Raw genomic sequence first — 18,888 nt, forward strand, 5'->3', positions numbered from 1 at the left:
TCTTGCACTGTCTTGGATGTCCTTACCCCTCTTCTGCCTTGCAGGGTCTTCCTTCCCCTCCAGTCCCAAGGGACCTGGGGATTCTGTAAGCCCAGCCCGAAATGATGACACATTCCTTTCATGCCAGCAAAGCAGAAGCAGAGGTATCTGAGGCCAGCCTGGTACATAGCAAATCCCAGGAATCTAGGCCCATTTAGTGAAACAGGCCAGACATGGAGAAGAGAGAAAGGCAGAGAGAGCCTGAAAGTGTGCTGTCTCAAGGTATAAGTCAGCTGAGAAGACCCACCTGGCTACTCACATGTTATTCCCAAGCTTTGCCTGTACTGAAGACTTCAGAGGTCTGTGGTTGGCACCTGTTCTTCATAAAAACACACTGTAGTTTAAGTCATAGAAGTCTGACCCAGGCAAGCGATTTGTCCACCCATAACTGACTTTGATTTTGCCTGTCTGCCTTCCTTCCTTCTTTCCCTCCCTGCTTTCTTTCTTTCTCTCTCTCTTTCTTCCTTCCTTTCTTCCTTTCTTTCTTTCTTTCTTTCTTTCTTTCTTTCTTTCTTTCTTTCTTTCTTTTTCTTTCTTTCTTTTCTTTCATTTTAAGACAGTCTCACTATGTCAAGACTAGCCCCCAAACCTACAGGTAATCTTGCCTCTGCCTCTTGAGTGCTGGAATTAAAGGCATGCACCAGTGCACCTGACCCCCAAGACATTTTGTTGTGTTTCTGAGGCAGGATCTCACTTGCATTTTAGGTACCAGAGTTGTAGGCAGATGCTACTATACCTGGCATAATGGGGTTCAGTGCTGTGAGTGTTGAGAACATGGACTAATGGACAAGATCTTGAAACCACTCTTGAGTCTGGGCACCTAAGGAGGCTATTTCCCAGATTTTCCCAAGTCTCAGTCTGCAGTATTGGGTGATAACCATTATGGGATAAGGTCCACACAGTTGCTGGCTGTGGTGATATCTGTGTCTGAGGAATCCTGTCCCACAGGGGTCAGTCACACAGGGACTCAGGGTAAACTGAAATCTATGAAGGTAGTGGCTTTATCTGTGCCATGCTTCTCAAGACCAGGACTCCCATGGCCTATACCCTGAAGGTACAGGAAGGAACCAGCCTCATTCCAGGTACCTCTGCCCAGGCTCATAAGGACAAGCTCTGGAGAAATCTCAGGAAAGCAACTATGGTGGCTCTGAGATTCAGGACAGAAGGATGCTTTGTTACTGGACTATGGAAAGGTGATAGAGAAAGGTGGGAGTCAAGTCTTTAATAAGCTTGGACTGCCTCAGTGAAGACAATATCCACTGTGGTGTTTGTGAACAATCTAGGTAACATTCCGAGAGGCTGGCTTGTGGTCCTAGCAGGTCTAACTACCAGAAGCAGTGTGAGGACCCTGGTTAGACTTCTGGGACATGGGGACATGGGTGCCAGGAAGTAACAGGAACACCTAACAAGCTCTCGTTTCCTCCCTGTCTTGATTTAAGCTTCTTCATTGTGATAGGGGTGGTGTTAGGTTCAAGTGTTGGGGCCACTCGTGGTCTGGGACTCTTGAGCCACCCTCTCCTCTATTCTTTAGGGCGTGATCTTTTCAAGGCTAAAAACTGGGGGCAGTCTGCTTGGATTTCTCCCAGGAGAAGGATGGGCAGAAGGAACTAGAGTTCCTGGATGACTTGGGGAAAAAAGGAGGGAGAATTGGAGGGAGGGAGTGGCCAGGAGCTGGGGGTTTCACTTCCTAAAAGCAGAATCGAAAGTGTTCCAGAGTTAAGTTTCAATTTCCTGAAGCTTGGAGGCAAAGGGGGGGGGGGAGGTTGGGAAGGGCGGGTGCATGAGGAGGAAAGGGTGTATACTGCACCTCTCAGAAGGCTGTCCAGGCTTTAGAGTGAGGAACCAGGGGTGGAGCCACCAGCCTCACCCACCCATACTAATCATAGATATGATCAGACATGATCCAAATTATTTCTCTGATTTGTTCTGGGCCCATTCTGCCTCCAGACCCTGGCTACCTTGCCTGTTATTGCTGCTAGTTAGTGATCAGTGACCAGGGTTTCCCCAGTCTGATTCTGCTAGCCCTGCTCCAACCAGCAAGTGCTTAGCTACCTCCCTTTGTCCCAAGGTCTCCAGTGACAGAGTGGAGATTGAGGACTGTAAGCTCAGGTGGACCCCTCTCTACCTCAGCATCCTACAACAAACTGAGTATCCTCAGGCAAGATCAAAGCAGAAGACTAGAAATCGTACCCTACTTGGGAACAGAGCTTGTGTAGAAACAGCCCACAGTGTACCAAAGTACAAAAGGCAGGAGCGTTGCAAAGGTCTTATAAAGGGGTCTATACCTTATGGTGAATGCTCTGGGGCTCCTTCCTCAGTTCAGTAGCCCACTGTCATTCCTGTTAATCTGTTCCTTGTCTAAACTCTATCTCTAATTCTAACCATGTCTTGCAGTCTTTTGTTCGGAGACACAAGAACCTAGAGTCCACTAATGCAAGAATAGTTTTCTTTTCTTTTTTTCTTTTTTCTTTTGTTTTTCTTCTTTTCTTTACCACTTAAAAAAATTAAAACTTATTTTCTTATTTTTATTAAACTTTATTATTTAAAGAAGCTTGCAAAACAGGGGCGGGAAAGATGGCTCAGCAGTTAAGAGCCTTAGCTGCTCTCCTGGAGGAGGAGCCAGGTTCCGTGTCCAGCACCCACATGGTGCCTCACAACTCCAGTTAGTAGGGATTACCCCCTCTTCTGTCCTCTGGGGGCACTGCATGCATGTGAAACATACAGGCAAATCACTTAGACATAAAATTAATTTTTTTTAAAAGCTTGCAAGTAAAAACACTATACACCAAACACTAACCCACCCAAAGTCTATACAATGGAATGAACTTCTATACAGCTAGAATTGGCATTTGAAATGGAAGCTGTGGGAGCTTTGCATTAAATTTACACTTTCGGTATCCAACATTTTATGCATTGTTTTAGTTAGAGTTGCCATTGCTGTGATAAAATACCATCACTGGAGGAAGTCAGGACAGGAGCTCAGGCAGGACAGGAACCTAGAAGCAGGAGTTGATGCAGAGGCTGTGTGTGGGGGGTGTTGCTTACTGGCTTGCTCTGAGGGACCCTAAGGGCTTTTACAGTCCCACACCCTCCTTAAAGCTCCCCTCTTTCACTAAGGGCTTTTGCATCCTGCATGGTCCAGGAAGGAGTGCTTCAACCTTATCTGGGCAGCCCCTGGAATGTAGGGGAAGAACCTTAATATATGACCCAGGCAGGTACAGAGCAGTACTTCTTCCTGGGGAGCAGTGTCTTATCTGGGAAGCCCTGGAATGTAGGTCCTGAGATGTGACCCACACTGGCAGCAGCCAATCGACTTAAAAGTCAACTAAACCCACCAATGCTTGCATGCCTACTCACCATCGCTGTAGCCCACCCGTTACTAAGTGTATAAAAACTGTACTGACGGAGGGCTTAGGGTTGCCTCTCCTCTGGATGTAGGCCACCTCAGTGCACTGGACTAATAAACCTCTTGCTTTTGCATTGATCTCCAATCTCTCGTCTCATTCATGGGAGCCTCAAATAGATAAGACTCACTTTGGGTCTTACAGCTCCTCATGGCTTGTTCAACCTGATTTCTTAAAGAATCTATGCCTACCTGCCTGGGGATGGTCCCACCTGCAACGGCCTGGGCCTTTTTCCCCTGTCAATCACTAAAAAATGCTTTATAGGCTTCCTATAGCATGAAGGTATGAGGGCATTTTTTTTTTAATTGAGGTTTCCTCTTCGCAGATGACTTAGCATGTGTTGAGTTGTGTAAGATTATCTAGTACACACCCTGACCCACTTTTCTTTATCTCCTTCTTTCTTCCTCTTTCCACATTTCTTATATTGGATACCTGCCAGTGCTCTCTCTTGCTTTCCCTGATACTATGAGCTGTTTCTCTGACCTCTATGCCTAACTTTAAAGACGTCAAAATTGTAGCAAGTGCCTTAACAAGCCAAGTTCAGCCACCCATCCTCATAAGCCAATGAAAAGAGCCAAAGCAACCACATTGGGAAGAGGGACAAAAATCCAGTGGCCAGTCCTCATTGAACCCATCCTTGGGGTCTTAACATGGGGGTAAGGTTTAAACAGGAGACAAATATTATGGGAGAGCTGTTCAGCCAAGGTGTGAACCGCCCTTACCAAGGTCTCAGTTCTCAAGTCTACAATGTCTCACAAGTTAGGAATCTTTCTCCAGGGGACAAGTTTTCCTGCTGTCACCCCCAGCCTTTAGTTCTTCCAGCAGGAACTATCTGAGGAAATTCCAATTTCTTCAGACCCTTTGTTTCAGTAATCTGCTAGCCCAAGAGAGGAGCACAAATACACTTCTCCCAGGTATGCAAAGGACTGATTTGCCAGTCCAGTCAGGTCTTCCTCTCAAACCTTAATTAAGTTAAACTGTCCTTGAGATCTTCTTGCTTTCCTTCTCAGTCTGGTCTACCCCCAACACCTGCCCCAGTAATGAACTCTGTCCTTAGCCTGCTTCATCTTTATCAGGCCTCAAGGCCATAGCACCTCAGGTTCCAGAGGCCCTGAGATCCTCTCCCTCTCCTTCTCCTGTTCTGACAAGCCTTTCCCTACAATAAGTTTTCATGTCAACTGGAAACCCCTCCAACCCAGAGCACCCCAGGCAGCTTTTAGGCCTTAGGTGGCTGACTGGCACACAGTCTCACTTGGAAGGGCTGCCGGACTGCAGGAGGGCCTCAGGGCACATTCAGAACTCTGAGGACCATGGCTGCAGCTCAGACTACTGGAGAAATTTAGGAAATGGAATGCTGGTCTGTATACTGGGGTGCAGCTGGCAAGGAATCCTTAGCCCAGTTGGTGGGATTGAATGGTGTATCCAGAATGACCAAAATGTTAAAGCTCTCCAAGGGAAAGCCAGAGTAAGGCAGGCTGTCCAGAGTTGGTTACAGGTGGTGAGAAGCAGACGGCAGCTAGGAGCCGAAGTCAGAGCCACTGAGCAGAAAGTGGCTGTGGTCAAACACATGCACCCTGTTTGTTGGGGATCTGGGGATCCAGGTCCAATGACAATAACTTCGGAAGAAAAAAACTCTTCCATGGAGTGTTACAGCTCAATAAGATGGGCACCCTCAGACAATCTTTGGTGAAATAACAAATGCATTTTATTACTTGTGGACTGGGACCTTACAAACATTTTGGGATGGGGTAGGTAGGTACTTCTTATTGGTTCAGTTAGGGGTGCTTTATCTGCATGGAGAAAGACTTGAGGTGTTATCTCTACATAACTGATTGTCATGGGTCCTCCTCGTAGGGTGTTTCCATCTGTCATGTGCTCCAGGACAGGAAATTCTGGCCATGAGCTAGTTTGAACTTCTGTTCTCAATTGTGAGTTTTATAGAGGTTGTGAGCTTTGCTATTACCTTACCATGTCTGGTGGCATGATTCACTGCCCCACAACTCCTCCTTTTCCTTTTTATAAAGCAGAGCTGTCTTCAGAACAACTGTCTCCTGTGTTGTGAACAGTTTGATAGCAAACCAAGACCTGATTGGTTGTGATCTTTGCAATGCTGCTCATCTGCTGCTGTAGAAATTGGGTGAGACATGGTGCCCAGAGAAGCAGGGCTCCAATGGCTAGTACGGGGCCAAGGAGAGGCAGAAGCCAAGCTACCAAGGGATTAGAGTACCAAGGGGTAGGGGTGTTGGGAGCATAACACACCTGGAGATCCCCCCGGAGCTCTTTGAGCATCTGTATATCTTGTTCTACAGTCCAGATTCATTGACATAGAAGCAACCCTCCTTCTTCAGCAGAACACAAGTCCCTCCCTGTTCAGCAGGCGGTGAGTCCAGGGCTCTCCAGTTTTGGAGAGCAACTCCTGTTAAGGAGGTGATCTGGCACTGAAGGGACTCAACCTTATCTGCAATGGAGACCATTGCCTGGTCAAGTTTGTTCTGAAAGTTGATGGCCAGATGCTGTGTTTGGACGAAGGCTGCTCCAGCAGTACCTGTCGTGCCTAGTCAGGCATCGAGACCCAGTCCAATGAGCAGAGGGATGAAGATCTCTCTTCATTTTTGGCTTCTTTCCATCTGCAAGGCAAGTTCTTCAGGTTCATAGAGATAAAAGCAGGAAACAATTATTACAGGAATTCAGGAGCCTTGACGGGGGGAGGGGAGGTTAGCTAAGAGAGGGTAGCTCAGAGTTCCTTCTGAGACTGATTTTCCTATTGAAGAATGTCAACATGGGTAAAGACTGATTTGGGGGTGGGAAAAAGTTCACAAGAGACATGTAGGTTGGCTATGGGGTATTTGGCATAGCCATCAGGGTAAAGTTTACCCATGACCCCTGTTTGACAGGATTCATTCCAGGGATGGCTGATGGAAAGGTGAAAATGAGCATTAATGTTGGTGAGCATGGTGCTGCCTCAGCTGGTGGATTCCGTTCTGCAGCTCCAATATCTGCAACCCCCATTGCTGGAGACCTCCTGGAGATATTTATGTCTGCTTCGGTAAGGGAAGCAGAGGAAAGGGATGGGGGAGATGGAATCTGGGACAGGGGAATCTCAATCCTGGTCCAACATCTTTCAAGTGGGCAATCCTGGGTTCCTGTGATCCTGTTGTGTCTGTTATAGGTCTTCCTAAAGAAAGATCTCCAGCGATAGGTGTTGGGGAGGCTAGAGAGAGGCTGGGCAGTAGTGGAGTTAGTATGGGGAATAATGAAAACAGCCATGAGAACAGAGGAGATGGCAGCCTGTGGAGGGCACATGGCCTGGGCAGCTGTCACAAGGTCACCAATGTCCTTCTAGGAGATCTTGTTGATCCTTTTGGTGTGGTGTTTCGTCTGCCTCCTCCTCCTCCTCTGTCCTCCTGCCAGTGAGAAGCAGGCCATCTTCTTGGTTGGACATTTCTGGCGGGAACCCAGATAGGCATAGGCTAGTACTGTGGGAAAACACAAAGGAAATCCCTCCCAGTTGTAAGGAGAGGGTCTGGTCCTTTCCAAATCCCATTCAAAGGATCATGCCATTGTACTAGGATGGTTGTGTGTGTGTCTTAATTTTGGTGTGTGTCAATGGAGGAAAATAGGAGAATGTTTAGAGGTTTTGTAGATGTTAAGTATGTTTAGTGTGGTTGTAATAATTGCTAATTGTACATGGGGGTAGTAGGTGGTTGTCTTTTGTTGGTGGGCTTTTAGGGTTTCGACCAAGACCAGCTCAGTCAATCAACTGGTTCCCCAGAGCAGGATTGAGGATTGAAAAAAAAAAAAAAAAAAAGAGAGAGAGAGAAGGACAATTAGGCAAAAACTATAACTTGACTCCAGCCAGTTCTGAGGTTGAAGTTGTCTTTTTGTTTTTCAGTCTGCTTTTAAACCACTTTAACTATGCACAGAATGATAAGATAAATTCTGAGCCAAGGAACAGGAAAGGCAATAAATCAAAAATTGTGGAAACATTTTTCTGGGGGATAAACAGGATGACAGAGACAAAGGGACTGTCACACATACATGGCTGAGCCTGCCCTGAGCTTCAAATGTAAATGTTCTTAATCCAGGCCTGTTTCCTGAGCCCAGGCCCAGAGTCAGACTCCTGCCTTGAGTTTACTTCTTTTGTCCTGGCAATGTCAAATTCCAGCCAAGTGTCTAGAAGCAAGTGACCCCAAACAGGGTTTGGTGCCTTCTTTCTGCTGTTCCTTGGCCCTGAGGGTTGTGGGGGATCCCTGTATGGTGGACAGTTTCCCATTGTGCACAGAAAGTTTTGAATTGAGAGCCAGTGAAGAAGAATTGAGGCCATTATCCGTTTTTATCTCAAGGAAGGCCCATGATGGCAAAGGTAGAGAGCGTATGGTGAATTAACCTTCATGAGTTTGCAGTTGTTTGGGCTGTAGCCCATATAAAATACGAGTTTGCATCTATGGTAACAAAAACATATTTTTGTCTACTAAATTGGTGACATCGATTTGCCATAAGGCATTGGATTTTAGGCCTCGGGGACTGGTGCCCTTCGTTTGTAAAGCTGGGATGGGAATAAGGGATGCACAAGAGGGGAAAGTTTTTATTATCCTTTGGAGGTGAGCAAGGGGGATGTGGGGGAAGAGGAACGAAGCCCCTTCATATTTGTGTGTGTGCATGAATGGAACTGGTCTGCTTGCTCAGTGGAGGTTATGAATGTTCCTGCTGAGGCGGTTTGGTCAGTGAGGGCATTTCCTTCGGAGATTGGACCTGGCAGGAGATCAGACATGCTGCATGTAGATGGGGGAGGCTCTTTCCTGTAGGGAGAAAGTGGGTTAGCATCTAGTTTGACAAGGGACCTTAACAGCCAGGGGAGCACATTGACAGTATATACACTGGAAAAAGGTTAAGGGGTCCTTTGACTTCCTTTAGGGCTAGAGAGACAGCATATAATTCTTTATACTGGGAGGAGTCGCAGGACAGCCCTCTGATTCCGGGAACAGAAGATTCATCCTCAAGGGGGCAGTGTATTACTGATGAAGCTCCCCTCTTTTCCCCATTGGTAAATATTGAGGAGTTCCAGCTATGGGCTTTGCGGGGAGGACAGAGACCCATTTTTTTTTTTTTTTTTTTTTTTTTTTTTTTTTTTTGGTCAGGGTGATGGTTATCAAATTGTCCTGGGAATCTTATTAAGCTGATAGTGGGGCAGGAATGATTTTTGATTAGCCATTGAATATTGGAGAGGGGAAAGGGGGTGACAAGAATGTCAGGTTCTTTTCATAAAGCTTATAGGGCTCTGTTTCTGCCATTTTAAATCATATCCAAGAGTGCATCCACCTCATTTAGAATTCTGGGTGTGGTGCCACTCCAGCACTCCCCGGGTTGGTATAGAGCCACCAGACAGAACTGGTAAGGTAGTAGCAAGTTCAGAACCCCGATAAAACTCATAATTGAGAATGGCAGGGGTTCAGACTAATTCCTGACCAGATTCCTGTTCTAGAGCACATGACCATAACACCCCACTAAGAGGACCATGACCACTGGTCACATAGCATAGAGCCTAGAACCTCTATGCTAATGGAGGTATCTAGGGGCTCCAAGTATTTAGCCAATAAGCATCCCTTCCTAGACATCCCTTCCTAGGCATCCCTTCCTAGACATCCCTTCCTAGGCATCTGTTCTTAGGCATCCCTTCCTAGGCATCTCTTCCTAGACATCCCTTCCTAGGCATCCCTTCCTAGGCATCCCTTCCTAGGCATCCGTTCCTAGGCATCCCTTCCTAGGCATCCCTTCCTAGGCATCCCTTCCTAGGCATCTCTTCCTAGACATCCCTTCCTAGGCATCCCTTCCTAGGCATCCCTTCCTGCAAAAGGTATTTAATCTCTGGTTCACCCTGAGTAAATCAAATGCATCTTCATGGGCCACGAATAAAGCAGTTTGGACAAGCAAGGACTGACTGTCTCCTTCATCAAGGACCACCATGTGGTGGTGGGGGATGCCTTTGTCATACAGAGCTGCACCTAAACCTCTGGCAGAAGACCCTTCCACATTCTTGCTACTCACTCTGAGCTAAGTCGAACCTCCCACATCACAGGCCCTCGGCCCTTGTTCCCAATTCCTTGCAGTCCTCAGCCGCCTCTGGGTACGCAGGAGGATAGGAACCCCATTCTCAACTCCGAGGTTCTCAGCGGCGTCTGGGTGCCCAGGACTTTGAGAGCCACAGCCTCTGTCCCAGCCCCTTCCATTTCTCACCTGGAGTAACACGGGCTGGGACCCATATCTTGGAATGCGTTTCACTTCCCCTGAGTGACGTGTTGGAGCTGGGTGCCTCGGCAGGCAGCTGTGAGGAACGCCTAGCGCCCCTGTATTTTTCCTCTGCGAGCCGTGTTCCAACACCCCAGCCGCAAGGGGGTAAACGCAAACCCACAATGGAAGACCAAGAGTCTCAGTCATCTGCCCAGCAGGTAGAAAGGCTTTATGGGTGAGAGCTGAAGGGAGTCTGTTCTAGGGCAGGGGACTGTGAGACTGACACTCAGTTGTGGCATGTGGCTGTGTTCTCATGTGCATCTAATGACTTTAAACTGATGGTTAGTACCCGTACTCTCTTCTCTTAACAGCTGCGGCCACCCTTATCCCTTTAATTCATCAGCAGGCACAACGTCAGGCAGAAAGCCGACCAACCCTATCCCCAGAGGGTGGCGCTGGGAGAGTGTTTTCAAATCCCGGCTCCAGGCTGGGGCACGCGCGCCCCTAGTGGCAGCAGCTGTCATAGCAGTCAGAGCGCATTTCAGCTTTCAAGTCAATGGAAACAATGAGCCATCACACTCAATAACAACACTGACTCTCCCCTGAGAGACTCTTTCCTGAGCGAGAGGAAAATGCCAGACCCTTCCCATCCAACCCATAGGAGTTGTCAAGGGCGCCTGGGCATTGAGCGCTCCAGGAAAGATTCAGTCTGATTTGTGTGTTTGGTGAGCCCGAGATACTCAGAACTCGGCAGAACCCCCTACTCCACCATCCTGCTCAGATTCTGGGTTCTACTTAGGACTGACCATGGGCAGGGCATCACCGGCTTCAGACAGAGTGCAAGATGCCTGGGAGAGAGAAGAGAAAGTAAATTAGTGGAGGTGGAAGAGCTTGCTTTCGGTTTCCTGACTTTTGGGAAGAGGAGGAGGTGCCTGCCAAGAGAGTTTCGATTTCCTGAAGTTTAGAAGAGGGAGGGAACTACGGGAACCTTCTGAGGGAGAGGAAATGAGGGGAGCTGGAGCCATTTAAAACTCTGCTCTCCGCCCAGGCCTGGGATGAAGTTTGTATGTGGTGTCTCCATGACATTCTCAGACCACTCCCCTCTAAGAATGGAGGTAGCTGTTGGCATTAGGACAGCTCCTCCCCGCGGCGATGGCGCCACCCACAGGTGACAGGAACCTTGCACATCCATCGCCACGGAAACAGCCAAAGCATTCACAGAAGATATCAGTTCAAAAACCCACCTTCACCTAGGAGCAAGTGAGGTCACTACCCCTATAAAAGACTGAAACCCCTTCTCCTCTTCCTCTTTTTCTCTTCTCTTTCCTTGACCCTGACCTCTGTCCTGTCCCTGTGGAACTGTGTTGGTTTGGTGTGGTTTGTCTGGGCATGAGCCGAGAAATCTAATTAACAACAGTAGCAGGCTGAAAACGTTGGCCAAAGGCTGGAAGGTTGGAAAGTATCTCAGGGATAACTTTTGGTCCACACAGAGGGGTCAGGCCCTCACCCACAGTCAGGTGTTGAGTTTTGGCCAAAACTCCTAACCCCACTGGCGCCTCTGTCCTTCCTGTTAAGACATGCAGGCAGACCTGCCTAAGGTTGGAATCCCCATAGCTGTTTTCCAGCATCTCATCTTTTCCTGGGTACCCTTGTCCATTAGGACCTGACCAATAATCTTCAGAGACTTGGGGTTAAAGGACAGGGTTCATGAGGGGGGAAGTCCTACAGAGGTGCCAAGAACACCTTGTTCTCTGGGATGAAGGTTGGGTCAGAAGACTGAACTTTGGTAGAATAAAGCTGTCAGAAACTTCATCTTACAACCGTCCTCCAGGGCCACCCTACTTCTTAACTAGAACTTATAGGATAGGGTGATATAGGAAATTTTGGGGTGTCTCTTTTTTCTTTTTTTTTAGCTCTTAGTGAACTTAGCTTCAGAGGTTAGTGAAGGAATTCTGGCTAGCAGGGCAAACATGGCTCTGGCAGGCCTTCTCCCCAATCCCCACTGCTCTGCTAAAAACTGTTAGAGTTCATTCTTAAAGCTAGCCACCAAAGTCTGTTCTCTTATTCAACCGCTTCTCCTCCTGAGGCTGACCACCAAGGTCCAGCAATCAAAAGACCTCACTGACTCAACTAATTAGCATGCCCAATTAAAATTAACAGCTCAGGCTAATATAGGGCTTCTCATTTGCTTATGGGCCACGACTGTCTCCTCTCTACCCTGACACAGTCCTTCATCCCCTAGAACAAACATCCCTTACTTCTCTCCTTTGCCCCTTCCCCTCCTTGTTCCCTACCCCTTCATCCTCCATCTCCTGTTTTTTTGTCTCTTATTCCTGCCCTCTGTTCCTCTGGGGCAAATAAATCTCCTTTGTGCTAAGAACTTGGTCTTGGGGGTCCTGAGCGGACACTTTCTTTTAGCTAGGATCTTAGGAAACTGACAATAGCATTTAAGTTCTCAGAGCTCTCAAGTTAAATAAGGAAATTCACAGACCACAGGGTTTTAGGGACAAGATTATTGTTAGCATTTTGTCTAGGTTCCGACCCACAGTTACCTGGCAACAGCCAGGTGTGCCTCACTCACTATAAAAGGGGTTACTTGCCCCCTTGACTCTCTCTTGCTCTCTTGCCTTCTTGCTCCCACTCTGTTCTCTTGTCCCTTCCCCCTCTCCCATTCCCCTCCCTCCCTCTCTCCATGTGCCCATGGCCAGCTTCTACCCCTCTACTTCTCTACTCTGTGCCTTTCTCTGTCTCTACTACTCTCTCAACTCCCCTCCCCTGTGGGCCCTGAATAAACTGTTCTATACAATACCTGTCTTAGTATCTCTGGTCCCTCAGGGGGAAGGGATGCCTTATCATGGGTCCGCAGAGGCACCCCTCCCTCAATACCTGACTACACATCCACCATACATATTCCTTTTCTCCTTATCTTTTTATAAACACAACAATTATTGAAAATTCATAAGTGAGAGCTCAAGAGACAGAGAGCATAGCTCCAATAAGCAATAAGATGTCCTAAGGAATGGGCTACCACTGGGATACTGGTCTGAGGGTTTTTGGAAGGACTGATGGCAGAAATTGGGGTGAGATAGACAGAGAATAAGATGGTCAGTTAAGCTGGTCCAATCAAAAAGTGTCCAAGTTCCTTCTCTCTACTTTAGCTTTGTTCTCACATACACTTTCCAGGTATGGGTGAGAGACAATGAGGGACCAGAAATAAGAACTCTTTTCTGGAGGCCCTGGCATTCTCAGAACGGCTGCTTTGGGGTACCTAACCAGCTTCTATCTTCTTTTCCTATCAGGGGTCTTGTGGTAGTCAGATATCTGCTGTTCTTAAGCAAGTTCCTGTGCCCAGGGCCAGTCCCTTACCTGCTTAGGATTTGTCGACGGGGGAATATGGAGGATGGTTCCCTTTCTGGCCTCTGACAGGCATCACTGACCTCCTTTTAGGAGGTAGCCTAGGTAGCTTACCTGATGTTGGCAAATTTGGACCTTCTTTGCCGAGGTTCAGTAACCTAACTTTCCCAGTTCTTCAGGTAAGTGCTTGGTACCTTCAAGGCACTGTGCCTCACTTTCAGCCACTGTCAGCAGGTCATCTAAATATTGTAGGAGCATTATCTGTGGGTTAGCCGGACCTGTAGATTGTCAGGTCTTGGTGAACAGCCTCATTAAAAATGGTAGGTAAAATTTTGAAACTCTGGGGCAGTCACATCCAGGTTAAATGACCAGTCACCCCTAGAACAAGGTCCTTCCATTCGAAGGCAAAGTACTCTTGGCTTTAGGGGGCTAGCGGCAAGCAGAAAAATGCATCTTTCAAGTCCAATACAGTGTACAAGGTCCTAAAGAGCAGAAGAGAGCTTAGTAGGGTGTGTTAGGGACCATGGGGTGTATGTAGATCAGCCACGTACTGTTTGACCTCCTGGAGGTCCTGCACTGGATGATAATCCTGGGTGCCTCATTTTTTAAACCGGTAAGAGTGGCATGTTCCAAGCTGACTGGCATTTGCTCAGAATACCCAGATGTAGGAATCTATGAATATGGGGTTTGATGCTTTCCTGGGCCTCCCCAGGCATAGGATATTGGTGTGTAGAGATTAAGAGTAGTAGCCTGGGCTTTGAGTTCTATATGGATGTGGGGCTGGTGTATGGCCTTCCCGACCCCTGCCATCTCTGCCCACGCCTGAGGGAAGGTTTTTAGCCAATTTAGTCAATGTCTTTGGGGTCTGGTCCTTTAGAGGCAGACTCAAACAACTTGTACTCATCCTCTCAGCTAACAGTGAGAATGGATTTGGGCCCCCATCTTTGTGAGGAGGTATCGGCGGAGTAGCTGGTAGGGGCAATCAGGGATAGCCACGAATGAGTGGGATACCTGGCCCACATCTCCATCAACTGCTCTTCAGATAGTTCATGTACATTTTTTCACCCCTGTGACTCCTTGTACCCATGACCTTTTGTTAGAAACAGGTACATCCGCCTGGAGCAGGGCAGAATGTTGTGCCCCAGTGTCCACCAGGAATTGAGTAGCCGTCCCCTCCACTCTTAAGGTTACCCTCGGCTTGGGAAGAGGGTCCAAAACTTGTCCTTCCTAGTCATCTCCTTACCCAGGGTCAGAACCTTTGGGGTAGGGGAAGATCTCTCCCAGATCACGGCATCCCTTCCACCCTTCCTTTTGTAGGGATGTTTCCGGACTCAGTGGCCCTTTTCTTTGCAGTATACACATTGATCTTTGTCAAGTGGCCTCCTTCCTGGTTTGGGCTGGGATCTGGTATCCCTACTTTCTCTCACCATGGTTGCTAAGATCCTCTGTAAACTTTTCTCTTGGCACTTTTCTTTTCTAATCTCTCTCTCCTCTTCTTCTTTCTGTTTCCTCTGTTCTCTTTTGTCTTCAATCTCCTGATTGTAGAAGACTTTCTCAGCAGCCTGTACTAGATCCTTCAAAAACTTATCTTGAAGTCCTTCTAATCTCTGAAGTTTCCTCTTATGTCTCTACTAGCTCGATCTATAAAAGCCACAGCTACTATAGCCTTATGCTCTTCACTACTAAGGTCATAGGATGTATACTGTCACAATGACTCCATGAGTTGCTCCAGAAAGACAACTAGAGACTTATCAGAACCTTGTATGACTTCCCTTACCTTAGTGAAATTAGTGGGTCGCCTAGCAGCACCCTTGAGACCTGCCAACAGAGCCTGGCGGTAGACTTTCAATTGTTCCTTACCTTCTGCTGAATTGAATTTCCAATCAGGTCTCCTGAGGGGAAATCTGTTGTCAATGTCAGCTTGATTCTGGGTGGGGGCACCATTATCCCCCATAACATTTTTTTTTAGCTTCCAAGAGTATGTGCTCCTTCTCTTCTGTGGAGAAAAGGACCTGGAGGAGCTGCTGACAATCATCCCGGGTAGGCTGATGGGTAAAGAGAGTTGATTCTATCAGCTTAATGAGTCCCGTGGGATTTTCTATAAAGGGCAGGTGCTGCGCCTTCCAGTTATACAAATCAGAAGTGGAAAAAGGCCAATATTTCATGACTTGATTTCCTTCAGCATCTGTAGGCCCATACGCTTGTAGGGGGAGAGCCACAGGGGAGTTGGCTCTCTTACTCTTGTTCTCCATAGCTGTCCCATGGTCTCTTCCTAATTGAGGGAGGGAGGAGAATAGAGTTCAGAAGGCATTGGAGCTGGCAGTGCTCCAGACACTTCAGCTGGTATTGGTGGGGCCTCAGGTGCACCCATAGGTGGGTATGGAGGTGGGGTGTCCAGGAGAAGGTCTGCCATGTCAGGATCCTAAAGAATCTCCTTCTGTGGCTTCTTCTCAGGGCGGGGAGTTTTGATCTCACATGACCATGACTTGCATAGGCTTGGTGGGGAGGAAAGACTTAACCCAGAGAGGGGGGCTAGTTACTATGTCTTCCCAGACAATAAAGTATGGGACCTGGTTGAGGTGGCCAGCTGGGCTGACCCTGAATACTTTCCTCTTGATAGCATTAAAAACCGAGAGGTCAAATGTCTCAGTTGTGGGCCACCCGATGTCAAAGGTGGGCCACTCAGTCTCAAAGGTGGGCCACTCAGACAAGCACAGAGTGATCCTTTTTCTCTTCTTAATGGTTACTGAAAGGTATGGACCAATCCTTTAGTCTCATTCCCATGCCCCACTGTCAGACTCAAGGGGGTTGATTCTTTCTGTCCCATTGTCCATAAATTCCATCCTTCCAATTCCAAACACACACACACAGAGAAACAGACAAACAGCAAACAAACTGTGTGTGCCACCCGGATTATAGATAAACAAGGTAATCAGGCAACTTGACTAACTCTAGCTGGTACTGAGTCTAACCAAAAAAAACAGTGGTGGGGGGTGGTGGTGAAAGTGTTCCACAGACTCCCCTCGGTCATGACCTTAAGGCATGTCTGCAAGCTGCATTTGACCACACCAGACTAAAGGCTCTCCAAGCCTTACAGACGCTTGAGAGCTACCCAAAACCCATAGCAAGAAAAAGACTGACAGCCAGACAGAACAAAACAACCACAGCATTCTGACCTTCAGGCCTATCTCCTTGGTTTACTGGCCCTCACCTCTCTTCAGGTAGTTTCTCTTCCTAGACAATACACCAAATGTAAGACCCAAATTGAGTCTTATTTATTTGAGGCTCCCATGAATGAGAGGAGAGACTGTGAATTGATGCAAAAACCAAAGGTTTATTAGTCCAGTGTACTGGGTGGCCTACATCCAGAGGAGAGGCAACAACCATTTGTACAGTTTTTTTTTTTTTGTATACACTTAGTAATGGGTGGGCGACTACAATGGTGGCTAGGCATGCAAGCATTGGTGACTTTAGCTTCTTCTAAATCGATTGGCTCCTGCCAACATGGGTTGCATTTAAGGACTTATGCCCTACATTCCAGGGCTGCCCAGATAAGACACTTCTCCCCAGGAAGTGCTGTTTGGTGCCTGCCTGGGTCTGTTGCAATATCCTCTTCAACCCAAACAAACCAATTCAATGAAAACACAACTCAGTAATTAGGAAAACAAGCTGCGTGTCTATTTTGGGCAGATTTACCACTACACTCTATATTCCCCTCCTAGGAATTCCTTATCACTAGCTGTTAACTGTCTTCCTGTTCCTGTTCCTTCCTCTCCTTGTCCTCCTCTGAGTCCTCTTCTGCTTTACCTCCTGACCCCCCCCTCTTCCATTTCCTTTCCTTTTTTTCCACCTCCTCTCCCTGTCCAATCATGTATTGACTTAATATAAATCTACATGGATCATATATTAAGGTTCTTCCCCTACATTTTAGGGGCTGCCCAGATAAGGTTGAAGCACTCCTTCTTGGTGGGGACCACAAAAGCCCTTAGCAGAAGAGGGGAGCTGTAAGGAGGGTACAGGACTGTAATGGATATGGTAACTACCCTTCTGCCTGTGACCTCAGGAGGTAGATCTCTGCGATTAGGTAGTTCTCTAGGACTCTAAAGAGGATCTCAGAAGAAAGATGCCTGTAGAATTTTCCAGGTAACTGAGAGACCAAAATGGGAGTAGGACTGAGGCTCTGAGAGTCTCAGATTTTTGATTTCTCAATGCTCAGGGCTATTATCTTGCTCTGGGTCAACCTATTCAGCTGGGCTCACTTCTGACAGGGAGTGGGGCAGATCTGGGAAGGCTGGGGATAATATCAAAGTTAGCCTGACTTTCGGGTTTGATTTTTGCTTTGGATTGTGACTGTGCCCTAATATATTTCCATCTTGAAGTATGAAAGGATTTTAGTAGAGAATTTGAATTGTAAAAAGACTAAATTTTAAAAGATATTGGACATTTTAAAAGAATTAAAAATTTAATGTGTAAAGACTATGGGACTTTTAAAGTTATTTAAATCTTGGGGGTGAATGAGAAAGTAAGAGTTAAGCCTTCATAGTGATGTGTTTGTGTGTCAACTTGACACAAGCTAGAGTTAGCACAGAGAAAGGAGCCTCCCTTGAGGAAATGCCTTCATGAGATCTAGTTGTAAGGCATTTTTTCAATTAGTGATCAAGGGTGGGAAGGCCCATTGTGGGTGGTGCCATCCCAGGGCTGGTGGTCCTGGGTTTTATAAGAAAGCAAGCTGAGCAAGGCAGGGGAAGCAATCCAGTAAGCAGCACCCTCCATGGCTTCTGCATCAGCTCCTGTCTTCAAGTTCCTGCCCTGTGTGAGTTCTGATCCCTGACTACCTTTGGTGATAAACAGCAATGTGGAAGTTTAAGCTGAATAAAGCCTTTTCTCCCCAACTTGCTTCTTGGTCATGGTGTTTTGTGCATGAATACAAACCTGAAGACAAGGCCCATTCTCAAATTCCTTTCTGCATCAAGACAAAGGATCTGGTTTTATATCAGTGGAAGTTCCTAGAAGATTAAAGGGTGTGTGTCTTGCACTGCTGCTGCCAAAGAAAAATGGCCTTGAAGAATTGGGACAGTGATCAGCTAGATCCAACTTTGGCTAGGACTGCTTTACTATGCCCTAGCCTCTAACATCTAACATCTGTGTTAATTCTTCCTCAAGTTGGTACTCAAAATGAGATTACAATATATGCATCTATTAAATCTTCCCCACTGTTTGTTTGTGTGTGTGTGTGTGTGTACCAAAGCAGGGCTTCACAGACACATAGGCAGCTCTTCTTAAGAAGCTCTGATGCATTCCATTATTTTAATTGGATCTACCCCCACTCGTCTGCTTCTCAAGTGTGCAGTCCAACTTTAAAAGCAAAATCCTTTTACTGTTTCTTTGTGAATTTCACATCATGTGCTCCAATGCCACTCATCACCCCCTTCCTCCGTATTCATCCTCCACCCTTGCAACCTCCCCCTTAAGACATAAAAATAAAATAAAAAATAAGGAAACACATCTCCACATGGTAGCTGTGGTGTGTGGCACAGTGTGCCAAACAGTATATGCTTTGTTCAAACAACTTTACTCAGATATAACCATTACAGTGATTCATTGATCTGGTTGGAGACCCCTGGCTTCTGCTACATGGTTGATACTAGATTTGTGCCAGAACTCCTCTCTGATGCTGTTGCCCTGTGTCATGGAGATCACGTAACTTTGTATCTGCAGGACCAGCACCTCCGTGTGCTCTAGGAGTTCATACATGAGGTAGATGTTGGGGTGGGCCAACCCAAGCCTCTAAATCTGGCCCTGTGTGGTAACTGAATTGGGTATCTTACCAGCTTTCCTGCTATGGTCAGGAGGGGTTCAGGGA

This window comes from Micromys minutus, assembly GCF_963924665.1.
Source record: "Micromys minutus genome assembly, chromosome: 27".
NCBI lineage: Eukaryota > Metazoa > Chordata > Mammalia > Rodentia > Muridae > Micromys > Micromys minutus.